The sequence below is a fragment of the Nothoprocta perdicaria genome, unplaced genomic scaffold (assembly GCF_003342845.1).
Source record: "Nothoprocta perdicaria isolate Ctin4 unplaced genomic scaffold, notPer1 scaffold_4, whole genome shotgun sequence".
Taxonomy (NCBI): Eukaryota; Metazoa; Chordata; class Aves; order Tinamiformes; family Tinamidae; genus Nothoprocta; species Nothoprocta perdicaria.
Window position 1 is genome coordinate 10,542,540 of NW_020455643.1, and position 18,431 is coordinate 10,560,970.

Genomic DNA, 18,431 nt, shown 5'->3' on the forward strand with positions numbered 1-18,431 from the left:
TGAAGAGACCATTGATTGCCTGCTTGGGAGGTCAAAATATTAACTATGTATTTCAGATGTCTACAGCACTTTGCAGGGATTAACTAGTTAAGCTCCACAGCAGCTCTGAGCAATTTTTGCTTAAGCATGATTTATAAAATGCCCTGTTTTATAAATTAAAGGCGGTGGCATTTCTCCAAGCTCCAACTTCAGAGCCTCAACTTCAGGAATTCCCAGTCTCTGGACTGGTAGTTATCCTACCTATCTGAGTCACCTTTTTCTCCAGATGTGCAGGGGATGTGTGTGCAGGCACAAGGTGCAAATTATTGCCTGGATGGCAGTCAAGAGCAACTGTGCTCTTGTTTTCTTAAGGTTAATGGGATCAATGCACAAATGATGAGCAGCACACCCCGACTGCTTTGCAGCGAGAGGAGCTCAAAGCCCGACAGACCAACCATCTTGCCTCCTTTTGTCAGCTTTATTTTCCTCTACCAAAGCAAATTGCTGAGCTGAAAGCCTTACAAGCCAGTACTCCTGTTAATCTTATACAGCACCAGCCACCCTGTGTAATCTCACTTGATAGTCAGACCTGGGCTGAGGATCCATTTTTAATTCCTAAACACTTTTTTCCAGTGATAGCTCCAATCTCTTGCCATTCCCACCTGCAGAGAGCTCAGAGCAGGTAGCAGCTTTTGCAATGCACAACAAAGAGGATGGGAATTCCTTGAACAGCCCCCACGCTGAGGGTGTAGCAGTACTGATACGATACCAAGCTTTGTGCTGGTGCCAGCGTGGCTGCTTTGTGTGTGGCTCAGCAGAACCACCCCGCTCTGGTTTCTGCCTGGTAGGTCCCTCCACGTGCCCTGACCACATTTACTCTCATTGCAGCCTTGTGCAGCTTCTTCTCCGGAGCAAGGAGAAGGCACAAGTGGTTCCTCCCAGCCTCAGAACCTCTCCTTCATGTGCACCACACACTGACTGCCTTCCCTCCAGCACTGCCTGGGCCAATGCACTAACACTGCTATGGTTGAGGGCTGCCACAGCCACCAAGGAATGAGCCAGAGCTGCTCTCATCTCTGCAGCCTGTCCTGAGGAGCTCCAAGACGTGATGGAATGTCTTTGTAGGCTCAGGTTAAAACACTGTTGGGCTTTGCACTGAGGCCAAATAGGAATATATGCTCCCTACGTGCCCTACACACTTGCATGCTCTTCAAGATGGTTTTCTCAGAGCTTGCTGGCCAAGACTTTGTGCTCCTGGTTCTCCAAAGAAATCCAGAACCTGGCAGAACACCTGCTGCAAAGTTAAAGCAAGGCTGCTCCAGCAATTGCTTCGACACCACACTGGGAGCCTGTGTCCAAGCAGGGATCCTATTTAGAGATGCCACCACCACACCTTTCCTCTTCTCACAGAGATGATTAATTTCTCTTATGCACCCCAGTGAAATCCTGTCTCAAGGTAGGATTTAAAGGATAAGAAGGATTTGACATACCTGTTCAAAGAGTCTGGATGAAGTGTGAGAACAGGCTGTGCTCCTGGGTCATAGTGGGGCAGCTGGCTGGAGTGGTGCCCACATGTTGCAACGAAGGGCAAGAACACATAGGAAGGGGTAGGACCTCAACAGACTGCACCAGCAAGTTCAGTCTGACTGCTGCAGTGACCAGTGCCATCAGGTCAGAAATTCACGCTCTGGTGAGATGCCTTCCCTGCTTCATGCAGCTCTTCAGGCACAAATACAGTGCTCAGGGCTGAGTCCAGGCTAACGCCTGCAGATGGAGCTGCGAGAGCAGCTCTTCTCCTGCAAAGCAGCACCAGGGGCTGTGGAAAGTGCCGTGCATGTCTAGAAATAGCCAGGATAGGTGTGGGTGAGACAGGCACTGGTATAGGGGTACCCTATCTGGGCTGCAAACTACAGGAAAATAAGGGCTCACCAGGGAAGGACTCATTGCTTTTGGAGAAGACAGTGACATTTTGAAGCAAGGTTTCTGACTAGTGTGAGGAGAAAAATCCCATGGTTAGCAAGAAAAAAAGCATCCTACCAACGGCAAAAAAACCCTAATCAAAACAAATAAGCCAGATGTTAGAGCATTTACCTAGCAAGCCATCTACAATTCCTGTTCTGTGCAGTTTATGTGCAGTGATTCAGAAAGGCTGACCCTATACCTGTAGATGTACATCCTATACTCCCATGTAGAAGATCCCATTAACCTTGTCTCACATCTATCTTTTGCTGTATAAGACTCCTTCCCGAAAGTCAGATATTTTCTAAAGGGAAGATAGATAAATGCCACCCTCGTGCATGGAACAGCATCTGAGCCTGGGAAAAAGCACGGGTCCAGCCTGCAGTTCCTCAGGAGTTCAGCTGGCTGCACCCTTTGCTTTGGAAGTGGAGGCTTTTAAGGTGGAAACTCATCTTCGCACAGCCCCAGAGCAGCAGGTTCCTGCCTTTTTGGCAGGGAAACTCCATAGGGAGCAGAGAGGGTGGTGGTGTGGGAGCCAGGGGGCTTTAGCCCAGGGGGAGTCAGCATCAGGCCAAGATCCCTGCAGAGCTGATACAACGCTCCAAAGCTCACTGCAACCATTGAGTTCAGAACCAGCCCTTCCCTATTCTCAGCACAAAATTGTCCAGAAAGGGATGAAGGGGTCAGCAGGATAGAGATAAATGCTCCCCAATTCCAAGTGTATCCACAGCACTGCTCATTTCCTTACCTACTCTCACAGCTTCATTCACGGTGCTTGGATGCTCTGAAGTGACCCCACTCCACAGGAGCCAGCACAGAATCCAATGAGCAGGGAGGCCAGATGAGGAGAGCTGCTCCTGGCAAGAGAAAGAGGATCCATGAGACCTCAACAGCTCAATCCTGACTCCAAAGAGCTACAAATCCTCTCATTTCTGTGCCACGGCATTCCTGGGCGCTTCCCCTCTTGCTGGAGCTGGGCCTGGCTGTGTAAAACATAGCCAGCATTTCAAGGTAAATTTTTGGCTCTTTAACTTATTTATCAGAAGGTTTTACCTAGGAAAGCAGCTGATTGTAACCAGTGCCTAACAGAGCCAGGCTCCAGCTGAATCCCTACTACCAGATGCCTGGCTGACATGAAGCTGCTTGGTGCATCCCCAGGCAGCAGGAATGAGGGTCAGCCTGGCATGGGACACTGGGGTTCCTCGTTACACTGTGATTAACAGGTCTCACTCGTGCTCTCCGCAGGTGCTCGCTGAGCTGGTGGTAAAAGGTGCATCCCCTCTGGCTGCATGAAGACCAGGAGTCCAAGGGGGCTCCTGCACACCCCATAGCCAGGATACCTGCTCCTCAAGTACTCCAGGAAAAGCTAACTTGAGAGGAGAGTAACCAAGTCTCCATAGCTGTCCTCACAGCCTCTCCCTTGTCCGTTTTCCAGCTGCCTGCTGCAAAGGAGCAGTTGAATGTGCCACATTCCTCTTCCTCTCCTTACTCTTTCCCCAGCTCCTTCCCGCCACCTCAGCTCTCCTTTGCCAGGCAGCTCCTGCTATCACAGTGTCTTTCTTTCACCTTCTCATCCTCCTCTTTTGTTAGCTTCTTCTGTCAAATCCCCAATGCTCTGTCCTATTGGATCCCTGCAGTATCACCCAGCTCCCTATCTCTTCCCCATGTTCTACACCTGTCCCAAGTCCTTTCCTAATGGCTTCACACTTACTCAAGAAACACCTGCCAAGGAAGCATGAGTATCTGCTCCCCGTGCAGGAAATCCCTGTGGCAAGGCTTGTTCCCTTGCAGCTTCAGAGCATTGGTCAGCATGGGGTACAGCCTTACTTTTGTCTGTCAAAAAAGGATATGGGTCAGTAGTCCCTAAGGACTCTCTCTCCACACCCTAGAATTTGCCTCATGTCATGGGTGCCTGGTGCCCTGCAAGCCTGGTGTTCTATATATAAGTTATTGGTAATAGTCCTTGCAATATTCACCCATCATGATGGCACAAATAAACTGCAGTCATCATGAATCACATCCAGTGCAGTCCTCAGATCCTCCTCCAACAGATGAGGAATGAAATGTAGAGCTAAGATCATGCTGATCAGCAAGACACAGACCTGCTTCCCCATCCAGGTGCCAAAGGATCATGCCTGCAGCTCCCAGGTTTTATCAGGGGAATGGTGAATGCCTATCTCCAGCAGCTGAGCACTGAGGAGCTGACACACCTGTGACAGGCACCTGGTGATGGGATGCTGAGGGTGCCACCTTGCATCACAGCTTCTCTTGCAGATGTTGGCGGGGCTCCTGCAGCATCCTTTCTGGCAGTTTGGGGCTTTAGGAGCTCTCTTCCCGCGGCACATGGGGAAGGGCAGGACACCCGGGACGCGCTGCGTGGCGGGCGCGTGGGCGCAGAGCCTGCCGGGGCGGTTCCCAGGCAGGAGCGCTGGATCCCTCGCAGGTGCTCCGCTGGCGCGTCAGACGGGTCCGTGAATCACGTCCTCCTGCCGGCTTCTCCCCATCGATTATGAAAGGAGCCGAGATGGCTGGCTCAGATATCGCGTGCCAAGAGGAGAACAGGCTGAGCCGAATCCCACCCAGCCGCCCGTGCCGGGCTCTGCTCTAGCACAGCAGCTCCCTGCAGAGGCCCGGGGTGACCCCCCGCAGCACGCAGCACGTGCCATGGGGGCTGTCAGGTGTCCTGCACACCTGGCAGCCTTGGAACAGAGATACAGTATTTCTATGACGCTTTTATGAGATTGCTGGCACTTTCGTTAAGCACTACCTATACAAACATCACTACCTTCGTGTTGCAATACGCAGTTCAGGAACAGCACAGAGGGACCATTTCCTCTGAATCTCATGCTCTGGGAAACTAAGCTGCTAAAACTCACTACACATCCACCATTATCTTTTTCTCATCATAGCCCTTAAAGCCCGACAGCCCAAGCCTAACTGTGTCCCACCCAAAACTCTGAGATTCACAATATTATCCTTGGGAGTGTGAAATTCAAATACAAAATACAGTCGCATGTAGGTAACATAAATAACAAGCTGAGGGCTTCCAAGAGATACTTCTTCAGCAGCCCAACCCATCGGCTTGGGATGGTTGCAGGATGTGTCTGCTTTTGACTGATCACACCAGGTAACACTGGGATATTTGCCATCATTTCCAAACCTATCTATCAAATTACTGTCCCCTTATGCAGCAATTTTTTAATCACAGTCACATGTTCTAAACAAATAGAAGCAGTCTTGGCTCCAATAGAGTGGAATATTGCTGTCCAGGCCACATCCATCCACTTTTTCCCATCTGTGTTCCCCATATTCAAGCTGGAGCCCCCGTTTTCTCTTCCCAGTGCTCAGACGCTCTTCCCTCAAACCCACCTTTTGCTGCTTCAGAAATCATCACCGTCTCCATCGGCAGAATATTCCCTGGTTTTAGGCAAGAACTACACTAAGATTATTGCCAGCTCTCCCAGTTGCTCCACACTTCCGTCTGGAATGCCCCTCCATTTTTTTTTTCAGGAATGTTGTAAGTAAATTCAGAGCACAACAACAGCGCAAATGAGAACTCTCGGAGCCCTGGGCTGTGAATGTTACAGGTAATTCCAGACTGATCCTCCTTTGTGCTGATAACAGGCTCACCATTGTTTTCCTGAAGTCCACTCCTAAGACACCAAGACACTGCAGGCACAGATCATTGCAGCGTGCATGTGCTTTTGAGTATGTTTCTGAAATACCTCTGGGATTAAAGTGATTTTAAAATTATGGCACCCATTCTTTCTGCTCTTTCTCCCTTTTTTTTTTTTTTTTTAACGTTAAAGTAAAAAATCCTTTGGCTTTAAATAAAGAACAATCTAGCTCTTAAATACAACTTATAAAGGCCATTTTTTTTATGCTTCCTTGTGATGAATGAACAAAACTTGAAAGCTCTCAGCATATCCTCAGCTGCCTTCTTTCTCTCTCTTTTTTTTTTCCCCTTTGATTTTGTTTCTTTTTTAGCTACAGAAAGTCAGATCTTGTCTGAATTGACTGGACAATTTGAATTCCTCCTTTCACTATTTGATTCTATAATTCTAATTCTGATGCTCACTTATCTTTGCCTGTAGTACTTTTTTATTATTATTATTATTTTAGCTTTCAGTTAAGTGCCTGTCCCGCCAAAGCCCTCCCTTCATCCCCTTTGCTGTTGTTCTACCACTATGCAGCAAAGACCATAAACTTATACAGATAACGAACGAGAATGAGCAGGGAATAGCTTAATAAACGGGATGCTTCCTGGAGACTATTTTTGCCGTTGAAAACCAGATAATCTTTTAGCCTCTTCAGTACTTAACCAGGTGGTAGGTGTCTGGGGGTTGTTCACTTAACACTCTGAGCCTTCACTTTCCCTCTGTGTGATGTGAGCCCTTTGCTCATCACAAGCACACCACGAACAGACAAGGGAAACAGTACAAAAATCCTACGCAATCAGCTCTCCAGTTAAATATTTGTACAGTAGAATACAGGAAATGAGGGAAAAAAAAAACCCTCTTTTCTCTAGCCCTCTGTGTCCCTATCGCCCACCTCCTCTGACACCCAGCAGTAAGGTTTTGAGCTCTTGTTGAACAAGCACAAGAGTCCAATAATCCGTTCCCAGCAAGGGATTGCTCCAGCAGTGCCCGGTGAGGACATGGGATCCCACGCTGCACATGGGGCAGCTGCAGTGTGCCAGCCTGATATCCTGATATCCAGGCTGGATATCCTCTGCTGAGGGGCCAGCCCAAGGCACGGAGCGCTTGCTGTTACATAATCGTGTAGTTGGCTCGGCCGTGGCAAATATAAAGTTGTAAACATGTTGATACCCCTCCCCTAACGCTGCAGTGCTGCTGAGGTTGTCTCATGGGTCCTTTGGCTTCTTGTGTCCCGGCTTAGAGAGATTATAATTACATCTCTCGCCTTACCGATCCTCTTGGCTTTCCTGCCTTAAATTGCTTCCATAGACCTGCCCAACTTGTTTGACTGCTGCTGAGACCTGCTTATTATTTGGCACAAGCCTCCACCCAGTGTCCTTTCATGTACACTCATGCCTTTGCTCAAAAGCTGCAAAGGGACATTTTTTGAGGGAGAAGCTGAGGGGCATTTGTTGGCAACTGGGCCCCTTGTGCTCCTGGAGTCCTAGAGACAGGTATGGGGCAGCAGTTGGTTGTGTGTTCAGTGCACGGTGTGGAGGAAGCGGGACAAAACATGGGCTGGCTTTGTATGTGTGAGTCACTCGATTTCAAAATATGGAAAATTTAATGAGACACTTCCTGAAACGTGAGTTCTGCTCCCACAGAGCACAGGAGCAATGCAGACCAGAGGAAAGCAAGAAGCTAAGATAAGGGAGAAGATATGGAATAGATGAGGGTCTGGGCTCAGTCTCTTTCTGCTGACACTCCATATAGCTAAAAAAGTGAGTCTCTGACAGATTGGAAAAAACTTTGAGGTCAAGTGCCTTCACTGAGTTCCCTTGGCCTTATGCTGGCCCTTTGAGCCCCAGGGCTCTGAAGCTAAGAGCAGGAATTCACTTGTGAAACACCGGGCTGTTTTTTTGCTCCAGGCTTGATACTACCTGATGCAAAGCAAAGAAAGAAACAAAGAAACCTGAAAACCACTTTGTATATGTAGGGAAAGACACTAAAGTTTAAGAATGACAAAGGACATTTCAGGGTGCCATACTTCTCCATGGAGAAATGACTGTCCAGCTGCAAAATGAAGGAGGACTCTTGCAGCAGGTGCCGTGCTGCACTAGACATTGTATTTGGTGTTGCCTTTTAGAAAATGTCCCCAAATTCAGACAGTTAAACTCACAACCAAGTCTATAAATCCTAGAGGGACTCCTTCATCTAGTGTGTGATTCACCCGAGTCTTGAAGACACATCACTGTTTACAAGGTTCTTCTTAACAGATGTGAATGGAAGAGTTGGGCTGAGTCAACCTCCAGGACTGCTGATAGACTGGTCTCAGCTGAGGGTACAGCCTGGACTCCTAGGCTGGGTTTCTTGGGCAAGGCTGTCTGTGCAGCAAACAGGATCCCAAGCTTCCAGAAATCAAATGCCAAGGTGCCCATGAACTGAGTCTGTACAAAGCTCACAGTCTTACTCCAACTGAATGACCTAAGAGGCATTTATCTACCTCTTCTGCAGGCATGCTGAAAGCTTAAAACAGGAACAGCTTGAACAAGGCAACATGGAGAGATGCCAGAGTAGAGTGTCCACTACAGAGATGGAAGATTCAATTTATGCCCTTACTCTGCCCAGTGCGAAGGCTGCAAATATCCTCCCAAGAGAGTGGCCAACCCTTGGGCTCATGGCAATTCTGGTGCAGCACTGTCCTCCACTCCCATTGAGGTGTGTCTTTTCGTAAAACATTTGGCAGTCAAGATGAGACTCGAACGACAGTTTCATGCTTTCCTGGTGAGTCAGTCTCATTCTGGGCACTTATGTCACTTATTTATAACAGAAACGTGGGCTCTGACAGGTATCACTTCCCTGTTCCCTCTCCATTGGTGCTGCTGGGTCAACATTGTCATACAAAAATGACTCCATGACTTTCTCTTTGGATAGCTGGAAACAAATTTACAAGGGGAACAGGCACCACTGAAGTTTCATCAGATTTCTGAGTCGCTTGCATACGAACAAGCCTGAACACGACTGAGCAAGACACTTTGGACAGCAAATTCCAAGGGAGGAGAAATTATAGCAGAACAAAGGAAGTTTGTCTGAGAACAGGCATACAATGAAAAGTCCTCCTTGTTGCAGCTGAAAGAGGGATGAAATTGTTTCTAAATTTAGGTGAGGCTGCCCTGCCTCCCAGCCATCCCTCATTGGGAACCCAAATTTTATTTGGGTCCTGGGGCAGGACCTAACTTGATCAAAGTAGGTTATTTGCATCAGAAAAGAATCATTAAAAAAAAAAAAAAAAAAAAAAAAAGATTCAGACAAACCTACTGGTCTTGTTCATCTGACCTTTTTAGGATGACAGGTATAACTTTGGATTTCATTTTCATTCCCCTGGAATTTGATTCCACTGGAGTGATTCCTGCCTTACCTTGAGCTGATAATCACACTTATTGATGCTAAGAATACACTTCCCTGAGCTCTGCTGACAAGGGGCTCTGGCAGAGGCTGACTGGGGAGTCTTCCCCCTCCACCTGTGCCCTGGGTGCCTGGTGCTGCCAGCACAGCCACGTCCTGCCCACTTCCCACTGAAACTGCTCCTGACCTTAGCGGAAAAAGCGAGAGTCCTTCCACGTGACTCACACTTGGAATATTACGTTGGGAAATGAGCAGTTTAGATTAGTAATTTAGCTTGCTTTCGTTTTCGCTTCGGCTTAGTGGGAGTCAAAGAGGCAAAAGGTAGTGTGTTTATCCAAGCAGAGGCAGAAAGGCTTAGTCCAAGTTTTGGTGGCTGATCAGAGCAGGGGGCATGGCCTGCCTTGGGGCGCCTTCAGATCGGAAAATCTGATGGCATTTTCAAATATTAACAGGCTGGAGAGGTTGGGATCATTTCTGGGTTTGAACTGGTCTGAGCATCCCAAACGGAGCAGGAGCTCAGCTCTAGTACTGAGAGAACCTCACTAAATTTAGGATGTTTTAGATCAGGATTCAAGAATTCTTTGTTTGATGGGCTGCAGTCTTGACATTTTTTTTCCCAGTGTATCTTTTTTTCTCCTAGCTCTGGTTATGACCGGAACCAATAAGATCAGTTCTTAATAGGTTCTAATATACCTTTTCTGTCACTAGTTTGAGAAAAGGGAAATAGGGAAACGTGCTGCATCTTTGATCGGCTGTTGTTTAACCCAGTCTAGATAAAACTTGACTGCAGTTTGTTACAGGCTAACTATAGGTAAGACTTTTCCTGGTTTGAATATAGACCTCTGTCAGTTGAGAAAGGGGTGGGATGACAAAGCTAACTGTAGTAGCAAGAGAGAAGGAAAGCCTCTTCCCTTCTTGTGCTGCTTGAAAATAAATGTCATTTGTACCTCTTCTGAAGCAGACAGGGTAGTATTGCCTAGAGTTTTGGAACTTGCCCTTATAATGCAGGTGTATGTCACATACACATGTGCATATTTGTAGAAACACACCTTAATTTTTGCCGATCCTCATCAGAACTGATACCCATTCTGCATTTTTCACACTATTGGGAAACTGTCTCTGTTAGGTTATGGCACACTGAGACACCTATACAGCATTTCCAAGGGACAGAATTATCCAGAGATTCTAACTTCAAGAGTGGGCTCAAAATGAGAATAATCATCTTTAATAGAATCCCTCTAACTGTTTTCCACCGATTACTAAGAACAGATACTGATGCTCTTGCTTAATTGCTGCCATCACCTTTAATTGGACATTCAAAGTGAATGAGCATAGGTATATACAGATGGGTGTGGGAAAGTGTCCCAGACTGCACTCACCACATTCTTCTGACTGCTTCTGGAAGAACCTTATCACCATTATAGCAACCATCCTCACCCACCCCACAGCTTCTGGGCTGGATAGAGCGCAGGGCCCTTCCCCATCTGTTCCAGCCAGCCAGAGATGATGCGTGGGAAGCTGCCACTGCTCCCACCCCATTCCTCTGCTCTGCATGTGCACAGCAGCCTCTGCAAACCTGAGTTTATTGCCTCCTGCCAGAACTCAATCCACGTGACAAGCACTTCCACAGGAAGAGAAGTCTCTGAGATATAAGAGGCTGCAGGACTGAGGGCCATTGAGGAGCACGAGAAGGAAGGGAGCTGCAGCAGGGTTAGCTGCATTCGGGAGCATGGCCCCTTGCTTGACCCTCGTGTTGTGCTTGTGTGGATGGCTACACTCTCCAATTCCCACCCTGTGTGTTATGGTACATCCATCAGCAAGTGCACGGGTGGTCTCTGCAAAAGTGTGGGGTCACCCATTCTGAGAAGGAAAATACTGCTACGGATGCGGAGAACAGCCTTTTGTAGGAAATCACCTCAATTGCTCTTAAAAGGAGAAGGCACCGCTCCGAGAGGAACCTTTCTTGTTTCGATTAGCTGCATTGTAAGTTATTTTGAAGAAGAATTCCACGGGGGAGAAGGGAGAATGTTTATTTAGCTTTTATCAACATTTCTTCTGAACATCTTTCAGCTTTTCAGAGAAAAAGTGAAAATAGAAAAATCCTGGAAAAAAAGAATCTCCTGTAGGAAGTCATTGATGTTGTCATCATTGTCTGTTTTTAGCTCCCATTTTTTCCAGGACATTGAGACCAAAATTGCCCATGTCTCAGAGAAAAGAAAAAAAGGAAAAAAAAAAAAGGAAGAAAGGAAGAAAGGAAGAGGGGGAGAGGGGGAGAGAGAGAGAGAGAGAGAGAGAGAAGCCCTTTCTCTAAAAGTCTTCATGGAAAGTCCTAAAGTACTTTACTTGCAAATCTCCCCTCTGGCAGGGAGAAGGGCATGCCTTGCTCTTCTTGGGTGATTTGCAACTATTCTGAAAGGAATGCTAACTGACCAAAACAGAGATAGGATTGTGGCCGGGCCTGGGTCAGATACCTAAGACCCAGAAGAGGTGTCTGATACAGATCAAGGGCCATCTAGCCCATTAGTTTGTCTTGGGGAGTGGCCACAGCTCAGAGAAAGGTAAGAGGTTAGCACATGAGACCCCCCCAGTCCTCCCACTTTCACAGTCTCCAGTTACTTTCAGTGCACCCTGTTGCAGTTTGTGTTTTCAGTCACCTTCAAAGGGTGGATCTTCCAAAAACTCGTCCCACCTCCCTTGGTGCTGATAAACTACTTATATCCACATCACCATCTTCAGGGTAAAGAGATTTTGCCAGACTATGTTCCTCTGCCCTGGTCTATAGCTGCAGCTACACTCAGCACGTTCCTTCTCTGACCAGCTTCATCACCAGCTTTTCTGCAAAATGTACTGCAATTTGTGGGCAGGCTCAGGGATACCGAATGCAATACTGCTTGCTTCAACAGACATATCATAGGGCTTCATTCACTCAAGATCATTTTGATTTAAATGTATGTATGTGATTCTCTCCCATTCTTACTGCATCAGTTTTTCAAGTTCTGAGCTGTTCGTACAAGTGGCACAACTAAACTGCAGCACTGATCTGTAAGCAATGCATCATTTAAATAGAAAGAATCAGGGTTATCAGAGAACTGATGGAAAGCTCAGCCAGTTGACTGTGCAGAGTGTTGCCCTGCTGCTTTTCCATAATCTGAATTTCTATAACCAGGTGGAGAATAGGAGGAAAGGGAGGGTAACTTCTGAAAGCCAGGACACAGATAACATAAGTTTGCTAATATTAAGAGGGGGGCAGGGGGAGCTGGCTTAGACCATGTATTTTGCAAATCAGCTTGAATTCCCTCCAAGATTCTTGTGTTTTCCAAACAGACAAAGCAACACAATCCTTGAAGTTTTCTTGATATTCACATGCACTGCTAGGCTTGGTGTATGCTGAGATATAAAAAAGCAGCCTCCACTAATCCGTTATGTAGTGCTAGACAACTTGATTATGATGGGAGCAAAACACACTTTTGCAATATTAGCACTGCGATCTGTGATAACGAAAAAATATATATAAAATACCTGCCAAATTCTGAACTTATATTATTGCAGTAATTAATGCTTTTAACTCCATCTGAAACACCTGACCCATCTGTCTTCTTGGAGGAAGGCCAAGAAAAATGACTCTATCGCAGCAGTTTTCATCTGTTTCTAACTTTAGCCATGATGTCACCACATTTCAAAGCTGGCCCAAACTTTGTTCTAGGGAAAGATTGTAAGGAAATTCCTATTAATGCCTGGTATTGTGTTGATAAAGCCTCATCTGAGCCAGGAGCAATTCAGGCCTTCAGCAGAATGTAGGTACGCGCAAGGAAATGTTGGTCATTTTGCTTTTTCATTGGTCCCTCTCTCCATTAAAACATCAGGCTAAATCCTGGTTATTTGATGCCCAAATTTCTGTGAAATTCTGCAGAAAACATAAGACAAAGGCTTGTCTGGCCTTTGGTACCCCAAGGCTCTCTGGTATCAAATGCTGCTCTGCTTTCCCATGCTGAGCTGAAGGTCTGAGTCCTTCTCCCTGCCAAATGCCCATCTGAGCAGGCACATGAGGACTAAGCCCTCAGCACAGGGTGCTCCAGAGATGGCACAAAGGAGGAGATGAACATGTAGCTAGTGAGGATGTAGAGAGATAGAACTGCACCTTTTCTGGACAGCTTGAGGGCAAAGTGATCCAGCTTTCTCATATAGCTCCAACCTGAGTCACACAACTTGCAGCATGGAGACCTGATGGTTATTCCCAAAATGAAACCCAAGGAGCCCCTCGAGTGCACAGTGAGTTTGTGGAAGAGGAGAAGGAAGGTTTAGAGCCCCAGCTTTAGCCAGAGAAAAAGAGACACCGTAAAAGCCTGATGGGTCTGTAAACACCTGACATCCCTTGATTTCCAGGATTTAGGCTTCAGAGCTATCGCTTGCCTTCTGCTCAATTTTAGCAAGGTAACATCATAGTCCTAACTTGCCATACCTCTCTGAGGAGCTGTATGTTGAAGAGTTTAGGTGTGCAAATAAAATAGTAAAGAAACACTTAACTCCTGTGTAGATAAATACCTGCTCCAGAGTTGGCTTGAATTTCAGACAGCTATTTTTTCCTATCTGCAGGGCTTCATCCTGCAGACTTATCCTGAAATGTGAAGCAGACAGCCCCAAGCAGTCCCAGGAGTTCAAGTGCTACATAGATGAATGTAATTATTGACAGTGAATCTGTTAGGTAAATGCAGAGCCATGACAATGCTGTGTCCCAGAGCAGATCAGATCGCAAAGCTGCAACTATGAGATCTCAGTGCAAGTCCAGTGTCTGTACAGGTGTACAGGGCATATCACAATGGTAAACTGGTCTGCGCCTTGAAGCCATTAGTATAAAGATATATTTGCTATCATTGCTACTGTTAAGAACCATCATCAAAACCATCATCACCTAGACTCAAAAAGCAGTAGTTAGCAGAAAGGTTAGAGCTTTCATCTTCACCCTTTTTCTCAGTGATTTGGGGCCACTTCTAAAGTTTTCGGAAATATTGCTTGATCCAGTCCAGAGGTCTTAAGTCTAATTAACCTGGCAATAACTCCTAACGAGGACCCCCTGTTACCATGATGGATGCCACAGCAGCTGCCCTGGCTGCTCCCACTCCAAGGGAGCCCTGATAGCCTGGCCCCAGCTGAGCCACTGCCCTGTTATTTTTGCAAGCTTGACCTAACCACAGCCCAGTCTGTTGTTGTTTTTCGTGTCGATAGAACATACCACAGCTCCGATGTGAGCGAAGATGTTAACATCAACAGAGCCTCTTCCCCAAGCTAAACATATCACGGTATCAGCGTATCGCAGGACACTGAAAATAAGGCTCCTTCTTGTTCAGTCTTTTTGCTGGACCAGGACCACATCCCTCCCTCCCTCCTGGAGTGAGCTTTCTGCAAATAGAGGGTAGACATTATTCATATAGGGAAAGCCAGCCCACAAGACCCTTTTTCCTCCACCCACAAAAAAAAAAAGACTTTTTTTCCCCCCCAAAAGAAAGTTTTCATCATGTTACACTGTCAATGTCCCGTAAAACTCCCCTGAGGAGATGACCCACAGGTCTGTGTGGGCAGTAGTAAAGGTTGGCCAAGACAGAGCGTACACAGAGGGACTGGCCCCTTGGATCTCCACACCCATCCGCCCTTTCACTTCTGAGACAGGATCAACATGGATTATTTGCTGGTGTCTTTCCAGATTAACAGCGTAGGAAGTGGAAATACAGGGATCAAGAAAGGAAAAATCGTTATTTTCTTTCTAAAGGATGAAAGAGCTGGGGCTAATGATAGATGTGTAGGTCTGACAGCTACCTGCCTTCCCTTCCCACCTTTGGGTAGAGTTTGGGTTTGGGGGTCCTGGGCAGTGTGATTGCCCTTGGAAGAAGCCCTGGGAGGTGAGCTGAAGATGCAGGAGGAAGCTCTCAATGCCCATCCTTAGTTTTGTGGGCCCCAGAGCGCCCCAAAGCTGCAGCTGCCTGGGGCAGGAGGGCACAAGCTCGCTGTGCTCCCACCTCCCTGCGCTCCGTGTGGAGCCGCTCCTGTTGCCTGAAACTGGATACTTGCTGGACACTGGTGTCCCACGGGCACCTGGAACGGGGAAAGGACGGAACAACTCCCCGGAGCACCTGCTGTGAACTCCCAGAGTGAGGTAAACAGGCAGGCTCGCGTCTCCGTCAGATGTGTTTTGGCGGCTGCGCTTTAATCAGTGCATTTCTGGAGAACTGCAAGTTGTGGAGAAAACGTCGTTACAGGTCTGGAAAAAAAAAGTAATTAAAACGAACCGCTGAGCTCTTTTCGCTGGAATAAAAACAAATACAACCCACACGTTCCCATCCCCCTTGCCGCAGCTGGAAGCGCTGTGTGCGGGAGCCGGGATCTGGGGCTAATCGCTCCGGCCCTGGCCCAGGGGAGCGGGCAGGCCGAGCGCAGGCGGCTCCGCTCACGAGGCCGTGCCAGGCGCTCAGCTCAGCGGGGCTCTCCCCCCGGGAGCCGCCTTTATGAGGAAAAGCCTATAAAAGCAGCGAAAGAGGAGTACACACAGGTAAATGACTATTTACGGCGGCGGCGTGGGGAGCGTTACATAAGAGCAGGGTGGGGAGAGCCCCACCGCCCTTCCAGGACTCCCGGGCAGAGCAGCCTCTCGCCGCTGTGTTGTTTCTGCTCCCCCAAGATGGAGTTAATGCTGTTTACCTTGTAATAAGAATGCTATTTCTTGCTTTTTTTCCCCTTGGCTGAGCTTGTTTTTATGGCTCCCCTGCTGCTCTCCTGCCGGGAGCGCTGGCTCCAGAGGCAGCCCGGAGGCTGTGGCCACCAGGCTGACCCAGTGCGGAGCCGGGAGCACCAGCATCCCACTCCTCCCACCTGCTGAACACTGCTCTGTGTGTCCCAGGTTAAATATAAGAGTCATTACCTTCATTAGAGGTTGAGGATAGATTTTTTTTTTCTCTTTTTTTCATGGAAAGCTCCTTGCAGGCCACATGGCACATGCAAAAGTTCTCTCTGAACCCCTCAGTCTTGGCTACTCTAGCTGGGAATGGCAAAGGAGGTCCTTAGCTGTGATGAGAGGGTTTGCTCTCAGCCCTGATGTGAAAATACAGTGACAGACATCCTTCACCTTTCTGGACCAACGCCAGTGACATACCTGTCTCAGGTATGGCACTTTGTGATCTGGTAGAGGGAGCACAGAGATTCTTATATTAATATAAGAATAGGACTTGTGCAGTGCCTCAGAATACGCTCCTGGCTCGCATCATGCAGCTGCTATCAGGACCAGCCTGGTATGGTCAGATGGATCCCATGATACAAGGACTTGGAAGTCCTTCCTCGAGGAGGAGGAGGACCTGGACAACTGTACAAAAGAAGGGTAGAAGAAGAGCAAGGCTCAGGGCTGGAGCTGGCTGAAAAGGAGAGATTTGAATTAAGATAAAAATGAGCACATGGAAATGCCTTCATATAAGAGAATAATTTTCTGAACTGAAACCTCCTCCTAGGCTTGGCTGGTAAACTTGGTAGGGGCTGATTCTAGTCTCAGTGCCTCCAAAACAAAGTTTCTGGATGGGTTGTCTGTGCTCCAGCCCCTGGCCACAGCTGGGACCCCAGGCTGGAGCAGAGCAGAACCGTGCACAGGCTCCCATGGACTAAGGGGGGAAGTATCTCTGGCAGGTCCCTCTAGGAACTGCAGACCCTAGATACACCATGTCCCCGAAGCAGTATGCTAGGAATCCAGGCAGGGCTTTTCTGGAAAAGCTGTAGGAGTTGGGATGTTTTCCAAACAAGCACATGAGGCTCAACAAAGAAGTGTTTTTCATTTTCTGCGCAGTGATGCACATGCCACAGTGTGCAGGATTTGTGAGGGAACTGCAGACAGGGTTGAGAGCAGCATGTTACAGAAGAAGCAGCTCCTAGCCACAGTCTGAGCTTCTAAAGTAGGAAAATGGAAACCAAGTAAACTGAAACACCTATGCAGTTGGAGGAATAAAGAGACTAATGCAAGAGGACAATGAGGAAATAGTGGAAAAACTGCTTCTGGTTCAAGCAAAGGGCCAGGTTTGAACAACCAAATCAGCTGCCCGATTGCATGAGCAGAACTGGATGGCCCTTGTGCCTGAATGGCAGGAAAAATAGTGCGTTTGATGATGCCTGTGAAGAGCAATTCTGTCCCTCTGGTAATTCCATAGGGACAACAGACATCCTAGCAGAGTGATTGGGAAGGGAAATTTTGACCTGAGTGGTGGGACTCATGAAAATTTTAAGAGGACTTTGTGAGATGCGTAACCCTCATTGATGGAATATACACAATATGGATCACATGCAACTTGAGAGAGAAATGAAAGCCAAAGGAAGAAGAAACAGGCAGTGGTAAGCTCCCTCTATGGATACAGTTAAAGAGCTCAGAGTTCTGCCTTCCTCTGCTTCGTGTCTCCAAAGAGCCATTCATGTGGACAAGGAGAAAAGAAGCCTCGCTTGTACGTAACCTCTGCTTTGGGTGACACCAGCAAACTCCTCTGATACTCATGCACTAAGCCACAGCAAGGAAAATGGCAGGGAGAGATCCTAATGGCTTGCAAAGGCAAGTAGGTACTGCTTGCTGGCTAGACTGTGTTTGGCTACAGGAACCAATGGAGAAGTTTTGTAACACTAGATTTGACTGCATTCCCTCTGCTAATACAACCACCTGCAAGCTGCTTATTCAGGTGGACATTAGTGTAAGACATTGGAAGAAGCATTCTGCTATTGTTGGAGTGTTTAGGCATATATACAATACAGACATATACACAACTCTGGCACTCTATGTGAATAAATAGTGTGTGTGGAGGAAGATGCCAAGAAGCAGTCAAAGTTCCCACTGTCTGCACAGACAGATGCCATCACTTCGTTTCAAGATGTTTATAGCAGCAGGTATCTCAAGGCAACACACAAAGCTTGAAATCCAAAGGGAAACCCTTCACCAGCTTCCCACCCACGTCACATCACTCTGCTTTGCTACAAAACCAACAACAGATATGACAAAAGATATAGAAAATTTGGGCAAGTGAAATTGCATGACTGTGTAAGAACTGGAAGAGCCCTCCTAAGCAGGAGAAAGGAAGCAAGAACTGACCCAAGTGCGACAGGCAAAGCTTTAGAATACAAAGTCCTCCAAATACCTGTCTTCATTGCTGGATATTAAGAGTTATCACAGTTGGACTGAAATTAGGATCGTGACCACATAAAATCACGTTTATTCACAAATGGAACATCCTCACCTTGGCTTATTCAGCACCCTCCTACTAACAGCTGCAGAACCCTATAAAGCTGCAGATTTGGTTGCGAGCTTTGCTAAATTGGAATTATAGCTAACAAGGAGCTCAGCCTCTGGGCCCTTTCTCCCAGCTGCTGTCTCAAACAGGTACATATCACATAGAGTGCCCTATTTGTGCCAGAAACCAACAAACAAAAAGCTCTACTATT